A 12,339-nucleotide genomic window follows, 5' to 3' on the forward strand; every position below is an offset into this window, starting at 1 on the left:
CAAAGAGTAAACAAATAAACAGAATAAAATGCAGACAGGGTCGGAGCTTCCGTCATCTTGAACCACTTCGGCAGCCAGAGCCAAGGCCGAATCAGCGGCGCCGTGAGCTTAACTAAACACACGTGCACTGTGCATGAAAACACCCAGACACAGCAGTAAAACATCCGAGCTCATGCCAGTGTCCTGTGGCGGCTAAATGACAATGGCGGGAGCATTTAAGCGAGTAAGGTGTACAGAAACAGACGGTGGCGGAATTGTCCAACATATATAAATTGGAGATGCTTGCACTCGCGTGACCTGGCCAGAAAAAGTAAACAAATAAACAAAATAAAATGCAGACAGGACAGGAGACTTCCGTCATCTGGAACCATTTCCGCAGCCCGAGTCAAGGTAGAATCAGGGCGCCGTGAGCTTAACTACACACACGTGCACTGTGCCTGAAAACACCCACAAAAGAAAAAAAGTGGAAAAACATCCGAGTTCGGCCAAGTGTGGTGTGGGAGGTAAATGTGAATGGCGTGAGCAATTAGGCAAGGGTTCTTCAATTGCACCCCGTCGTCAAGGTAATCGAACTGGGAAGATAGGGGCAGGATGGGGTAGGGAATGAAGAAATTTGTGTGAGCTTGAAAAAGATGTCGCTGGCAAGAAACGACCGAGGTATGTCAAGCTGGCTCTCGTAATGTCAGCAACGGCCCTGCAAGGGGCGGATGGAGGACAATACACCTGGACTTTCATTAACGCCGTGAGGAATTGTTTCAAATTTGTAAATGAAGTACGACTCGCGTTGTTCTCTTTCCCGGGTGTTGTGGAACCCACCCTGTAGGACTGTTAACTTAATTGCATCAAATGGGTGGTTTCGCTCATTAATGTGTTTTGACAAGGGAAGGTTGGGTAGGGATAAGATATGCGCGCGGTGGTTATTAAAGCGAATTCGTAGAGGGTTGACGGTCTGTCCAATGTACTGCATACTGCACACACTGCATTCTAGGAGGTATATTACGTTGCAGGAATCACAATCAAAGTTGCCATTAATTTCCCATTTGAAGCCTGAAGCTGTGCTGACTGCACAGCTTGATGTTTGTATGTGTTTGCAGACCTGGCATCTACTTTTTCCACAGAGCCGGCACCCCAAAACCGGCTGGTTATTTGTTTTTGAGTGTACAAGAATATTTTTAATGTTTTTTGGTCGTCTGTAGATCACGTGAGGGGGAGCAGTGAAAATTTTGGTGAGGCGCTCGCTTTGTTCGAGGATGTTGAAATGTTTTCTGAGGATTTTGTTTACGTTAGGCGGGTTACTGGTGAAGGTAAGTACGAGATTGGCCCGGTGGTCTGTTTCGTCGTTGTAGCGACATCTCTCCAGTATTTGCTCTCGGTTGAGTTTAGATGCCTTTTCAATGGCATCGTCGACAATGGCGGGGGGGTATCGTTGCTTAATGAGGACTTCTCGCATGCGTTTGGAATTTTTTACGAAGTCCTCGTCTTGGGAACATATTCTTTTAAATCGATGTGCCTGAGAGTATGGGATGCTTGTTTTAGAGTGACGAGGATGGCAGCTTTGGAAGTGTAGGTATTGTTGGCGGTCCGTCGGTTTTCTATATACACCGGTGGTAAGTGAGCCTTTGTTTACCGAAATCTCAACATCTAGAAAGTTAATTTTGGTGTTGGAGTAAGTGTAAGTGAAAGATATGTTGAGGTGGACGAGGTTGAAGTTTTCAATAAAACGTACGAGTTCTTGCTCTGTGTCAGTCCATATTAAAAAGATGTCATCCAAGTAGCGTTTGTATAGGGTGGGCTTAATGGGGCAATCTTTCAGAAATTTGGATTCAATACTATGCATGAAGATATTGGCGTAGGTTGGTGCCATCCTTGTACCCATGGCTGTGCCATTAATTTGCAGATAGTGTTCATTGTTAAATTCGAAGTTGTTATATTCGAGTACGATTTTTGCCAGTATTTCTAAAACACGTGGGGTAGGGGTTTCCTCCATTCTGTTTTGTTCATACGCTTCGATCAGAGATTTAATGCCATCGGAATGAGGAATGTTTGTGTAGAGAGAGACTACATCTAGTGTTGCCAGGAAGGCTCCTTCCGGGAGTTTGAGACCTGCTATTGCGCGAAGGAAATGGTTTGTGTCGCGTATGTATGATGCGTGTGTTGTTGGAATATGTCTAATTAGTGTGTCAATGTAACTGGAAATTGGTTCTGTAATCGTGCCAATGCCAGATACTATAGGGCGGCCAGGATTATTCTTTTTGTGGATTTTCGGTAACATGTAGAATCGGCCCGGCGACGGGTGTGGTGCGGTGAGGGCTTTAGATAACCGTAGGGATATGTCTCCATTCTTCGCAAGTTGACCCGGGGTCTCCGCTACAAAATGTTGGTATTGCGCAGTTGGGTCTGCTTCAAGACGTTGATAGAAACTAATGTTAGAGAGTTGTCTCAAGCCTTCTTCAATGTATTTTTCGCTGTCCATGACAACTATACCACCTCCCTTATCCGCTGGTTTTATGATTATATCTGTCCTTCTGCTCAGAGCCTTCAATGCATCCCGTTCGTTTTTAGACAAGTTCTGCCTCCCTGGAGTTTGGTTCTTGTAGGCGTAAATAATGTCTTTCTGGACGGCGTTAATGTACATGTCCAAGTGTTTGTCCCTTCCTATACTAGGAGTCCAGTGGTGGTTAGTAACGACGAGTTCTCTGCTATCCGCGGTAACCCGCGCCCGATCGAAGAAGTATTCCCGGAGTCGCAACATTCGTGCAAAGTTGTCCAAATCTTTTAACACCGAGAATTCGCTGTATTTACCGGTGGTAGGGCAGAATGTAAGGCCTCGAGAAAGGACGGATATTTCCTCGGTCGTTAAGGCCCTGGTTGATAGATTAATAATATTGTGCTGGAAAGCAAAGTCGGCGCTTGGAACCGCAAGATTATTATTAGTAGGTGCTGTCATTTCAGATCGTTCTACGCGTGTTTCTTGAACTGTTGACGTTTGTGTCGTTCTACTGGATTTGTTGTTGGAGTTTATTATAATAGTGGGGTTAATATTTGTAGCTGCCTCCGTTCTTGATTCTTTTTCGCTTGTTATTGATTTTGACCACACGTGTTCTGGAACCCCGTCTCGAATAAATTTTTTGTGTTTGGTCTTGCGTACCTCAGTCGCTCTCTTTTCTTCAAAGAACATAAGCTCTGTGGCCTCCAGCGCGGTAAGGGTAATTTGTTGATGAGCACGACTCTCTTCCATTCTCAGAGCCACCAACGCCTTCTCAAAGTGGCCAATGGTAACTACAAGCAAATTTAAAGAGGCAGATTGTAGTATACGATTCCAATTAGCCTTCTCCTCTTCACACAGGTCACCCATTGATGGTGTTAGCGACACTTGTAAACCTTTTGGTACGATTTTTGATTCAAGATAGGCCTTTAGGCTATGAATATGTAGTTCATGCCTAATTCGTTTATCCACAATTTTTCTTAATTTTAAAAATTTAGAGTTATTTGAGGAAGGCTGTCGGTAGGATGAGTGAGAGAGAGTCGGCGTACTCACGCGGCCTGAATGTCACTGTTGACGAACCCGTTGTGCCGAACCGCAGCGCTTTCGAAGATCGTAGCGTGATAGAGGGGTGCTGGGAAGCTCTTCTTTCCGGCTGGATATCGTATCAACCTGGCCCTCCACCGTGGAGGCCACAGAGCTTATGTTCTTTGAAGAAAAGAGAGCGACTGAGGTACGCAAGACCAAACACAAAAAATTTATTCGAGACAGGGTTCCAGAACACGTGTGGTCAAAATCAATAACAAGCGAAAAAGAATCAAGAACGGAGGCAGCTACAAATATTAACCCCACTATTATAATAAACTCCAACAACAAATCCAGTAGAACGACACAAACGTCAACAGTTCAAGAAACACGCGTAGAACGATCTGAAATGACAGCACCTACTAATAATAATCTTGCGGTTCCAAGCGCCGACTTTGCTTTCCAGCACAATATTATTAATCTATCAACCAGGGCCTTAACGACAGAGGAAATATCCGTCCTTTCTCGAGGCCTTACATTCTGCCCTACCACCGGTAAATACAGCGAATTCTCGGTGTTAAAAGATTTGGACAACTTTGCACGAATGTTGCGACTCCGGGAATACTTCTTCGATCGGGCGCGGGTTACCGCGGATAGCAGAGAACTCGTCGTTACTAACCACCACTGGACTCCTAGTATAGGAAGGGACAAACACTTGGACATGTACATTAACGCCGTCCAGAAAGACATTATTTACGCCTACAAGAACCAAACTCCAGGGAGGCAGAACTTGTCTAAAAACGAACGGGATGCATTGAAGGCTCTGAGCAGAAGGACAGATATAATCATAATACCAGCGGATAAGGGAGGTGGTATAGTTGTCATGGACAGCGAAAAATACATTGAAGAAGGCTTGAGACAACTCTCTAACATTAGTTTCTATCAACGTCTTGAAGCAGACCCAACTGCGCAATACCAACATTTTGTAGCGGAGACCCCGGGTCAACTTGCGAAGAATGGAGACATATCCCTACGGTTATCTAAAGCCCTCACCGCACCACACCCGTCGCCGGGCCGATTCTACATGTTACCGAAAATCCACAAAAAGAATAATCCTGGCCGCCCTATAGTATCTGGCATTGGCACGATTACAGAACCAATTTCCAGTTACATTGACACACTAATTAGACATATTCCAACAACACACGCATCATACATACGCGACACAAACCATTTCCTTCGCGCAATAGCAGGTCTCAAACTCCCGGAAGGAGCCTTCCTGGCAACACTAGATGTAGTCTCTCTCTACACAAACATTCCTCATTCCGATGGCATTAAATCTCTGATCGAAGCGTATGAACAAAACAGAAAGGAGGAAACCCCTACCCCACGTGTTTTAGAAATACTGGCAAAAATCGTACTCGAATATAACAACTTCGAATTTAACAATGAACACTATTTGCAAATTAATGGCACAGCCATGGGTACAAGGATGGCACCAACCTACGCCAATATCTTCATGCATAGTATTGAATCCAAATTTCTGAAAGATTGCCCCATTAAGCCCACCCTATACAAACGCTACTTGGATGACATCTTTTTAATATGAACTGACACAGAGCAAGAACTCGTACGTTTTATTGAAAACTTCAACCTCGTCCACCCCAACATATCTTTCACTTACACGTACTCCAACACCAAAATTAACTTTCTAGATGTTGAGATTTCGGTAAACAAAGGCTCACTTACCACCGGTGTATATAGAAAACCGACGGACCGCCAACAATACCTACACTTCCAAAGCTGCCATCCTCGTCACTCTAAAACAAGCATCCCATACTCTCAGGCACATCGATTTAAAAGAATATGTTCCCAAGACGAGGACTTCGTAAAAAATTCCAAACGCATGTGAGAAGTCCTCATTAAGTAACGATACCCCCCCGCCATTGTCGACGATGCCATTGAAAAGGCATCTAAACTCAACCGAGAGCAAATACTGGAGGGATGTCGCTACAACGACAAAACAGACCACCGGGCCAATCTCGTACTTACCTTCACCAGTAACCCGCCTAACGTAAACAAAATCCTCAGAAAACATTTCAACATCCTCGAACAAAGCGAGCGCCTCACCAAAATTTTCACTGCTCCCCCTCACGTGATCTACAGACGACCAAAAAACATTAAAAATATTCTTGTACACTCAAAAACAAATAACCAGCCGGTTTTGGGGTGCCGGCCCTGTGGAAAAAGTAGATGCCAGGTCTGCAAACACATACAAACATCAAGATGTGCAGTAAGCACAGCTTCAGGCTTCAAATGGGAAATTAATGGCAACTTTGATTGTGATTCCTGCAACGTAATATACCTCCTAGAATGCAGTGTGTGCAGTATGCAGTACATTGGACAGACCGTCAACCCTCTACGAATTCGCTTTAATAACCACCGCGCGCATATCTTATCCCTACCCAACCTTCCCTTGTCAAAACACATTATTGAGCGAAACCACCCATTTGATGCAATTAAGTTAACAGTCCTGCAGGGTGGGTTCCACAACACCCGGGAAAGAGAACAACGCGAGTCGTACTTCATTTACAAATTTGAAACAATTCCTCACGGCATTAATGAAAGTCCAGGTGTATTGTCCTCCATCCGCCCCTTGCAGGGCCGTTGCTGACATTACGAGAGCCAGCTTGACATACCTCGGTCGTTTCTTGCCAGCGACATCTTTTTCAAGCTCACACAAATTTCTTCATTCCCTACCCCATCCTGCCCCTATCTTCCCAGTTCGATTACCTTGACGACGGGGTGCAATTGAAGAACCCTTGCCTAATTGCTCACGCCATTCACATTTACCTCCCACACCACACTTGGCCGAACTCGGATGTTTTTCCACTTTTTTTCTTTTGTGGGTGTTTTCAGGCACAGTGCACGTGTGTGTAGTTAAGCTCACGGCGCCCTGATTCTACCTTGACTCGGGCTGCGGAAATGGTTCCAGATGACGGAAGTCTCCTGTCCTGTCTGCATTTTATTTTGTTTATTTGTTTACTTTTTCTGGCCAGGTCACGCGAGTGCAAGCATCTCCAATTTATATATGTTGGACAATTCCGCCACCGTCTGTTTCTGTACACCTTACTCGCTTAAATGCTCCCGCCATTGTCATTTAGCCGCCACAGGACACTGGCATGAGCTCGGATGTTTTACTGCTGTGTGTCTGGGTGTTTTCATGCACAGTGCACGTGTGTTTAGTTAAGCTCACGGCGCCGCTGATTCGGCCTTGGCTCTGGCTGCCGAAGTGGTTCAAGATGACGGAAGCTCCGACCCTGTCTGCATTTTATTCTGTTTATTTGTTTACTCTTTGTGTACGGGGCACGCGAGTGCACGCGTCTTTAACTTTTGTGTGTAGGGCGATCCCGCCACGGTCTGCTCCTGTCCACCTTACACGCCGCCGCTCTGTTGCCTTGATGGGTAGCCATTATCCTCTCCCGCTCCGTGTTTTCCTTTTTTTTGTTTTCCTCGTCCGGGGTCGGCTCCCCTCGGCTTCGGGGTGGGCGGCGGGGTACAACACGTTTTTCTTTTTTATTTGTTCCCCCTTTTTTCCCTTTCTATCTGTATCTTTTCTAGTATTCTTTGCCACCGTTTGTTTCTTTTATTCATGTGTCGTACATGTGTGCCAGTGCCAACTCCTTAAGAAGAGGAAGAAGACCACTGTAACTTCAGTCTTGAGAAAGGACAGGCTCTGTCCGAAACGTCGACTCAAAATAAATCTATGGCTAAATGAAGCGTTTTCAACTTTGAATTTTTGCCTCTAGCAACCAAATACGTTTATAGAAAGATAAACGTGTTTGGTTGCTAGAGGCAAAAATTCAAAGTTGAAAACGCTTCATTTAGCCATAGATTTATTTTGAGTCGACGTTTCGGACAGAGGCTGTCCTTTCTTATAGGTATATATATATATATAATTAAAAGCAAGGGCTCTAATACACTGCCTTGTGGTACACCGTTTTCTACTGGTAAAAAACGGGATTTCTCATTATCTATGTACACTGCCTGCTTCCTGCTTTCTAAGTACGACTTTATTAAAGCAAGAGGTGTTCCGCGGATTCCACCAAGTGAAAGCTTGTAAATTAAAATTTTATGGTTGAGGCCGTGAAACACCTTACAAAAATCGATAAACAGGCCGAGAGTGAAAAGGTCTTCTTGAATATTTTACACAATAAATTCATTAGGCGTCCTTTCCGGAAGCCGAATTGGGCGTCACATATAATATTCTTACAATGGAAAAATTTAGACATGCGAGTGAACATCACCTTCTCTAATCCTTTAGAAAAGACAGGAATGACAGAGACTGGCTTATAATTGCTTGTGTCGTTTCTGTCACCACCCTTGAATATGACGTTCACCCTACTTTTCTTAATTTCAACAGGATAGACGCCTGTTTTTAGAAGCAGGTTAAAAATATGAGCAACCACAGGAGCTATGAATTCTATGACATACTTAACTGGTTTTATTTGAAGGCTATCTGTGTCTAAGGCCTTGCTATTGTTTAAGTTCATGAATGTCCTGTAAACCTGTAACTCGTCGGTAGGCTCAAGAAATAGACTGTCGGCGCATGTCTTTATCCTCGTTTCTGAATTGGATATCTGATTCACAGGTATTCCAACATTCGTGAAATTACTATTGAAATGGTCAGCAAGTGCGTTCCCTGACAGCTCAGTTCCTTTATGGGTTATTCTTTCGACTGACGCGCTCTTTTTTCCGCGGCCCATAAGGCCATTTATCAGCTTCCAAACTACGTTGGGCTGTTTCCTTTAAGTTCAGAAAATAGTTGCTGAAAATATGTTCGTTTGGCGTGTCTAAGCTGAGCGTTTAGTTTGTTTCGTGCGCTTTTGAATGTAATCAAAATTTCTGGCGACCGAGTACTTAGAAGAGCGTGGTAAAGCTTATTCTAGTTCTTTATCATTTTAATATGTGCGAGTGTGACCCACGGTTTTCATATTTTTCTGATTGTTTAATTTCTTTGAGAGGAAAATATGAGGCGTATATTGTTATAAATTCAAAAATAAACTTTGTGTACGCAACATCTGCGTCTTTTATCTCGTATAAGTGGGACCAATCGTGAATACTAATGTCATGCTCGATTGTTTCCAGAGCGCTATTTGATATGTATTGAACGTAAATTGGCGCTTCAGGACGCCTACCACTTTTCGAATCTGTGTAAAAGAACATAAACACAGGACAGTGATCACTGACATCTGAGGTAATGGTACCAGCTTGGTTGACGATAGTTTCAATATTGGTAATCAGCAGACCAATACAGGATGAAGTAGTCTGTGTAACACCTGTAGGTTTGTTGATTAAATTCATGAAACCAGTCGACTGAAGGGTAATCAGAAAACGGGTTAAGGTGCTATCCCCTGCGATATATGCATTGAAACACCTCCGCAGATGAGGCGAAAATTGTTTGCGCTAACTTAATATAAGAATGTTTCAAAGAGGTCTATAAAGCTTGAAATAATGCCATTCGGAGGCCGGTACACTACCGTTATAATTTTTATATTCCATTTCAAGGTTAACATCTCATAATCACTCGTTGAAATGCAGAACTCCGGAATAGGAACGCAACGGCGCTGCGTTTCAATGTATGCAGCAAAACCGCCACCACGCCTGTTCGGCCGATTAATGAAATAATTGCTGTACCCATTTAGGCGTAGTGCGCTGCTATCGCTATTGAACCATGTTTCGGTTAGCATAATAATACTAAAATGAAACGTGATTTGGCTCAGCAGTTCCGTTATCTGGTCTTTATTATTAGCGGAGCGAGCGTTGATATGTAAAACTGAACTAAGAGGCTGGTGGGGAAGCTGAACGCGAGGTTAAAATGAAATCCTGATAGTACATTTTGACCGTTTATGAACACCTATCAACCTTGGAACTTGGTTCATGGCCCGCCAAGGCGGATGCTTCCTTTCTAATGACACCTTCATTTCTAATGAGACCTTCCTTTCTAATGAATTCCTTCCTTTCTAATGACACACCTACACATCAGCGTACCGTCGTAAGGAAACGCTCCCACTAGGTGCATTATTATTCGCTTAGAAGTAACGTGCTTGTCAAGGTCCTTGGTTCGATTACCGCACCTTCGCAAGAAATTCTATTTATTGTTCTTTGCTGCAGACATCACTATCTTATGGTCTGCTGCTGACGTCATTGGAGATCGTGGTGCCGTAAGAAAGGAATTTCGTCGCTTGGACGGCGATGGAAGCCGGCTTTTGTGATAAAATATGCATATACTGTTTTGGAATGAATAAACAAGTGTGCAGGCATCAAATGTCAAACGAGTTATTCTGACTCAGCAGTGTGTAAATGAAGTCGGATAATTATCACTTCCCGCACTGGCTCAGTGCCTTTGAAATTCGGATTCAGACCCTAAGGCCGCAGGTTCGACTTTCCATGGAGGTCGTTTTTTAATTGATGGGCGAACTGGGGAAACGGCCGTATGCTGTGTAATGTTAGCGAGGGTTACCCAGCTGCCTAAATTAATGCGGAGCACGCCCAACAACAGTCTCTTATTGCCCACACGTAGCTTGGCGGCATAAAATGCTACATTTTGCAAATTTTACATGCAAGGTTTAAAACAAAGAACACGGAAACCGCGAACTCGTTGCCCCTCCGTATGCAATGAATTGTTACAGCTATTGGCTTGTTTTTGTGCCAAGTTTGCTGTCTCGAAATACTGTTCCCGAGAGTAACATTGCCACCGTCTTGTGCGAAATCGCTGTTTACGCAGTAGAGCTTCGTTATCCCTTTCTGCACGGCTGAGGCGCAGTATATGATCTGCCGCTTTTAGCAAGCCGCGCTTACACCTCTATTTGTAGTAGTCTATGCACCTTCAGGGGACACTTAAGAATGCTTACGTGCTGTGAATGTGAAGGCATTAGTGTTTCGCTATGACCTCGACCTCGACCTATGACCTTTACCTCGACGCAGGTTGCGTACTTCAAAATGAAACGAAGGCGCGCCTCGGAACGGCGCTGATGCCACAAAGGTCTGAGTGCAAGACTCGGATACTCGGTTGGAATAGCTGCCGCGAGCTAGCCTTGAACTTGACTAGCAGGTGTGTACTATGTGCATGGGGCACTCGTATGACATCACCCGGAACGCTGTTTTCAAAGAAAATTGGTTTTCGAGGAAAGAAAATAGGCAGTAATTGTCTCACATTAAGATGGACACCTATACCAAGCCTCATGGAAATGGTAGGGTCTGGGAAGGTATATAATCGAAGGTGCGTATGTCGTCGGTTCGAATCTCTGTCTCAAGCTTGCCTCCAACATTACTAGCACATGAAAGCTACATTCAACGGAAAATCGTATGACATCAGAGTGAAAGCTGCACGACAAATGGTTGCGTCACAATTTTTGTAAGAATGTATAGGGAAACTAGGTTCTCCAGTTATGCCGTATGAACAAGTGGCGCGCCGGACGCAGCTGGGGATGGAGGATTGAGGTGGCTGCCCTTGGCATCTGTTGCGCACGCCGCCGTCGCACTCGCTTAGGTGGCTAGATGACGGATTTTATGACGCCATCTTTTTAGGACCTTATCTGCCTCAACGCCGGTGGCCTAGGGAACTTCGTTTGGTGGGGCTAGTAAAGCTTTTACCCAAAAGATGGAGCTCGCGTGTCTGGGGCGTAATATAAATGAAGTCAACGAAGAGGATGGCTGCTACTGCTGGACCACGTAACAGCCGTCATTTACACGGGCTGTGTTGGAGAATTCTAGCACTGAATGGGCACAATTTTACGATGCTTCATGACCGCCTGCTCTCATGCGACAATACGACAGCTTGGATGACACGAATGCTCTAATGGACGTCAAAGTTCGTTTTTCGCCGTGGTGTCCGTAAAGTCGAAGTGAACAGTCTCAGATTCCTGCCTCGGCGTGACCAATTCCAAGATAAACTTCATGATTAATTGAGCGATTAATTGCCCGACATTCATTCATTGACCATGGGATTGATTGCAGCACCCTGAGCTAAATGCAGCCGCTCGGCGATGTGAACAACGACTCCATTTCGACCGTTTCCCTGCAGCCGGCGTGGCAGTGCGGCACAGAAGAAATCTGCGGCGCCAGTGTCGCAGTCCCACTTGCATTTCACATGCGCCACACTGAATGAATTGTACAAGTTTCGAGTCATTGCGTTATGATGCCAACGCGTCGCATCACTGCTGACGGCTGAGCACGCGCCACAGTGTCAGGGCGCGGAGTAGTCAACCGTAGCAACGTGCAGCGAAATTTTCGCAACTGAGAAAGATGCTGCATAATACTATTGAAGGACACTCGGCCCTACTGGAAAAAACCGCATATATGGACTCCGCAAATTCCTTTCATACACACATATGAGAATACGGACTCCATATTATATGAAATCTAATTGGAGCTCTATATATTGCTTAAACATATGGATTTCCGTAGAATACAGAAGTCATATGATTTTCTATATGATATAGACAAACGTTTTCCGCAGTATACAGAAGTTACGGACACGTTTCTGCCTGGTACAAATTTACATCTACACCTGAAATGGGCAGTGTTGGCTTTTAAAAATGCGGCAATTGAGAAGTTTTCTACCAATTGCATATCAATGACTTATATGCATTGTGGACGAAGTTTTTCATCAGCTGCAGCAAAAAAAATGTGTGCTAAGACCAAGCAAAATGTGCGCTTCACAAAACAAGCAGCAATCCCACTCTGTGCCCAATTACTTGCACTGGCACATAATAAGTAGTGATGCTGTCACGTTTCCCAGTGGTTTCAATTTATTACCCACAGCCGTG

At 44.5% G+C, this 12,339-nt stretch overlaps 1 protein-coding gene across 1 annotated transcript in view; it reads right to left on the bottom strand.

The window, feature by feature from the left end:
* The window catches only part of LOC144097579 (uncharacterized), a 955,709-nt gene that overhangs the window by 866,710 nt on the left and 76,660 nt on the right, over window positions 1–12,339 (bottom strand). The gene's annotated exons all lie outside the window — the stretch shown is intronic.

This window comes from Amblyomma americanum, chromosome 7 (assembly GCF_052857255.1).
Source record: "Amblyomma americanum isolate KBUSLIRL-KWMA chromosome 7, ASM5285725v1, whole genome shotgun sequence".
Taxonomy (NCBI): domain Eukaryota; kingdom Metazoa; phylum Arthropoda; class Arachnida; order Ixodida; family Ixodidae; genus Amblyomma; species Amblyomma americanum.